Source organism: Gavialis gangeticus, unplaced genomic scaffold (assembly GCF_001723915.1).
Source record: "Gavialis gangeticus isolate Ggan-Ray unplaced genomic scaffold, GavGan_comp1, whole genome shotgun sequence".
Taxonomy (NCBI): domain Eukaryota; kingdom Metazoa; phylum Chordata; order Crocodylia; family Gavialidae; genus Gavialis; species Gavialis gangeticus.
The window spans coordinates 65,629,378-65,634,499 of NW_017729025.1; positions in this window are offsets into that span (position 1 = coordinate 65,629,378).

The following is a 5,122-nucleotide window of genomic DNA, read 5'->3' on the forward strand; positions in this document are numbered from 1 at the left end:
TTGAACATAATGCTTGAAGGCTATAATCCATATTTTACAGTTCACAGAAAACTGCAAGTTGAGCAGGAAGAAAATGCCAGAGCAGCTGCTGAAAGCAGAACCAACAAGCATTGCTCTTTATTTTTTATTATGATGGCACCTCCAATAGATAACATCATAATTCAGCAAGAGTATTAGAAGTTGCAGCAGTTTTTGTTTGACAACAGTGTTCTACTGGCTAACATATATGTAGTTATTTATCTACAAAATCTGAACCTTGCAAATCCTTCTGCTCACATGAAAACTATATTTTGTGTAGATCCAAATCTCAATCCATTAATGTATCTTTTGTTTCTTCATGGTGAGTCAATCTTTCACATAGCCTTAGAACACCAAGTAAGCCACCCAAGAGTGTAAAACACTGTACTTCAGTTCTGCATCTTGTGGCCAGAATGCCTCAGTTTAGTTTATTCCATTCATCTGGGAAATGGACACAGCAGTTGAAGGGCATGGTAGGTTGGAGGCAAATAATTTGCAATATATGAAAGAGGGCATGGAGGCAAATAATTTGCAATATGTGAAAGGAAGCCAAGCTTCACTTCATGTTGACACTTGCATATGATTAGCGGCATGCACTGCACACTGGAGCAGAAAGAGAAAATCTAAGAGCAGATTATTATAATTTTACCCTCAATGTTTATGGGTAGTCCAAGGAATATTGCACCAAAACTATTAAGACACTATAGCAATGCTGCAGAAATCCAGACCTATTTATTAGCTTTCTTTGAAATCTTTAATGGTGCAAAATCACTACCAGGCTCCAGACTTACCAAAAGGTTGAACACGCTCACAATATCATAGTCAGAGTGTTTCATGCAAAAGTAATTGTCACTGAATCAAGGTATGCAATATTTTTGAGTTAAATTGTTTGTGTGTGTTACTGGGTTTTCAAAAAAAGGTGGTGCATTAACATGGCCAGCTATATGTCCCAGTATCAAGAGTGAAATCATTTGACAACCTGCAAATGCAAATTATACCAGACAAATGATCAAGCAATATTACCAAACATGGAAGTCATTTACGTGAAAAATGTGGCATTCTGCAAAATCTTCCAATGAAGATCATAACAGTATGGCTCCCTCAAGATAACATGTTATGTTAATCTCCCTATTGTGACTTGCAGAATAATTGAAACTGCTCATATTGGTTTGGCAATTTCCTTTGCTTTTCTTTTGTTTAAATAATGTGTTTGAATACCCTTCTGAAGCTACTCTGAGTTCAACAAGTGATTTCACTTGATATTTTGTTACATCCTTATATCCCATGGAAATATTTGGAAGTAAGCAACCTCAAATATCTCAATCAGCTGTATAATAAGGTTCTAAGGAGTTGAAAAGCTCCTGCTGACTGGGCCAAATTTTTAGACCACACAAATATATTCTTGCTTTACAGACGATTTCAAGTTTTTTGACAAACCTTCAGCCAAATTGTGTTGAATTTATGTAAGACAAATAGGAAGATCAAGAAAAGCCAGAAGGTAAAAAGAAAAACTATGGTCCAGTGGAAAGAAGAAAAAAGTTGCAGGAACAAATTAAATAAGCTGTAGTTGTTCAACGACATGGTATATTTGATTGTGTTACAATCTGAAGTATCTTTTAGTTTGTAAGCCTTCAGAGAGCTCATAATTGGCGCAGAAATTTGGTGTGTTGTTTGAGAAAAAGTGTAGCGTTTAAATAAAGTATTGTTTGAGAAAATCTTACGTATAAAGCAAGCATGCAATCACGTTCACGGAGTACATCTGTTGATACCAAAATAACCCGTGATCTGATGTGTCAAATCCACTCTGGGCCTCTTCCCAAGAGGATATTGGTCTGCTTCATCTTTTAGCTGGAGAAACTGGCACTTTGGCTCAAAATGTAGAAATGCTAAGTCTTGGCCAGTACAATGGACTGAATCAAAGAAGGCAGCTGCCATGCACATAGGTGCCTCTGCTTTTCTGTTTATCTCCATGAACTTCAGTTGACTTCGATTTATTTCAGGTGCTGTTTCTTGGAGCCAGTGGCTGGCTCTGTGAATTCTTTAGAGTAGGTCTTTAATGTGGACTTAACCCGGGTTGGCATTACATTGGCAACACATCTCCATTGTAAAACCCTATTTGTGCAACAGCCAAAGGTATTTACAGGCAGCCCCCGCTTAGTGCTCTTAATTGGTTCCTGAAAAATCAAGCTTTAAGTGAAACAAGCATTAAGCGAAACTGAAAATATTTGATGACTCAAGGTAGCGACCACAATTTGTTTTTAATCACCCAAGTTGGCAACCATGAGCCTTGTAACGAAACTTGGTGAGCACTAAGTGAATCAGGTATCAATTTCAAATGAGCGTTATAGCAAAATAGCGCTAAGTGAAACAGCATTAAGTGCAGATTGCCTGTATAGGCACAAGAGCACTGTACAAGCACATATGTTCAGATGGGTTTCTGATGGTCTACTCCATAATTCTTAGTGCTACATTTCAACTGAGCTACTTGGGAAATTCATTCATGGGATTCTTTCTCTGTTTCTCATCCAGCATTTAGCTGTTGTCTGTGACTGTGACAATTAGTACGGTACTTTAAGTAAATAATTTCCAAGTGGAGTTTTTAATGCAGGCAGTCTTGAGGGTGAAAATAAACGGCATATGGAGACAAGAACTGTAAATGAGAATGTCCTTAAGGAATTCATTCTGCACGCCACAAAAGTGATTTGTGTTGCACCTAAATGTCTTCTTTGTCTTTGGAAATGAGCCTAGAATGAAACTCAAAAAGATCATCCAGTGCAACCTTGTGCTCAAGACTAAACCATCCTAAGTGTTTAACCTGCATTTAGAAAGTACCACGGTAGAGATCCCATGGTCTCTCTAGGCAATCTGTTCCAGTATTTAATCACCCTCATACTTAGAAAGTTCTTCCTAATATCTAACTTTATGCGTTTTCTTTCATACTACACTTACTTCCCCACTCCCTCCCCTGTTAGCCTTCCAAAATTGGGGTACAGGCTCCCCAGCTGGGGTTCAGGTGGAGAAAGTGATGGAGATGCTAGAAGTTGGCAGCGGCTGCTGCTTTTCCTTATCTTCCCTCCAGCAGCTTCATGGAATAGATCCAGGCAGAGTGCAAACATGTGGTTGTATTGACCACAGGCAGTGCTGAGGGAGTCATTTGATTTAATGGCTCGTTATACTCTGATTCTTACTAATACCTCTTCATTAACTCCACAGGTATTAATGTTCTGCTCTGCTTGTTAATGATCTTGATGGACTCATCAAGCAATCCTTTCTTTGTCAACTTTGCTGTTCGCTTCTCCTGGTTTTTCTTCTATTTTGCATATGTGCAGACTGTTTGTTTGGTTTTTTTTAGCTCCATTAAATCCTACATCTGCCCATGGGTCCAAATCTCAGCAGCAACTACAGTTTCAGTTTTTGGTTAATCAGTCAAAAGTTGCTGACAGTTCCATGATGAAAGGGTCAAAACTGTCCTTGCCACAATTGCCTTGTCCACCTTCATCCAGTCAGTGTACCCACCTTACTGTAGTTTCATTTAGACTGTATTTCCTTACCTTCCTTATGAAAATAGCATGGGAGGTGATGAAAGCCTTGTTAAGGTTGAGGCATTTTATATCCAGTACTTTTCCATAATTTGTAAAACGTTTCACCATGTCCTAGAAGAGAATGAGATTGGTTAAGCATGACTTGCTCTGGCCCATACATAGTTTCTATTCCTTATGACCTTGTTATCCTATAAATCAGTGTTTCCCAACCACTGTGCCACAGCACAAGTGTGCCGTCAGAAATAAACAGGTGTGCCGCGGAGTTTTGCCATGGCAATGAGCTACAATAGGTACGAGGATGCCTTAACAGGTGTGCCACAGAAATTTTTTATGTTTCATCAACAGCAGAAATAGGTTACTTGGTGATGTGCTCCAATATCTTGCCAGGTATCAAGGTCACACTGACTAGTTTGTAGTTTCCTGGGTTGTTCTTTTTCCCCTTTTTAAGATGAGCACTGCATCTGCTGTTTTCTAGGCTTCAGGGAGCCCACCTGATCTTCAAGGCTTCCCAAAGATGATAATATATAGTTCTGTTATTACCTCATGCAAATCCTTAAGTTTTTTAGCTTCTCATTTGCCTCACTAATTTGAAAAGATTCTTCTAGCTAAAGTAATTTATAACCCAGGAGTAGGCAACCCCTGGCATGGGTGCCAGAGTGTGGCACTTGAAGGCATTTTGCTTGGCACACATGCCACAAGGCGGATGGCAGGGAACAGGCCAGGGCTGCACCGCCTCAACAAGAATCAGGCACCCCATGGCTCCCCCACCATCTGCCCCAGGCACACCAACATCTTACAAGTCGAGGTCGCGGGTGTTTTTGGCACTCTGCCCAAAAACATTGTTGACCCTGGTGCTCTCCTATTCTTTTTGTATTCTAGCCTGATTATCTCCTCCCCTATCTGCACTGCCAACAGTGCTTATCTAATCATTGACCTTTTGCAAAATTAAAAGTATTAAACCCTTCGGCCTCCTCCACTACATCCATTATTAGATCCCCTGACCATTTAGTAATACATTTTAATGTTTGGTCCCACAAACTGATTTTTTTTAAAGATATATTGGAAATTTCCATGTTTCTGTTCATTGGGTGCATCTACACATGCAATTAGGATGTAGCAATGAACTCCAGCTCATGGCTCAACATGGGGCTGGTTGGGGCACAAGGGTGTTACAGTGTGGGGGCTAGCTGGCAGGCAGTCCCTGCACTATTGTACCCTTGTGCCCTAGCCAGATGTGCGGCAGATGATCTGTTACTGTCTACATGTGCATTTTGACACATGCAACTACTCCACTGTAGCATAGTACTTGTCCTGGACAGTACTATCCTACAACAGAGTTACTTAATTCACTGTTCCCTCATACTGATACATGTAGATGGTGACACTTTATTGCAGAGCTGTAATTAGTCTTCTTGGGCATTTGTACGTGACACGGTGTTTGATCCTCATTAATTTACCACTCCTGAAAAATTTTAACCCGGGTTATTGTGGTGCAGCATGTTTGTGTTTGCATGCCACATTCTTTTGAGTGAGTTAAGTCTTGTGTTATTCACCACAGATTC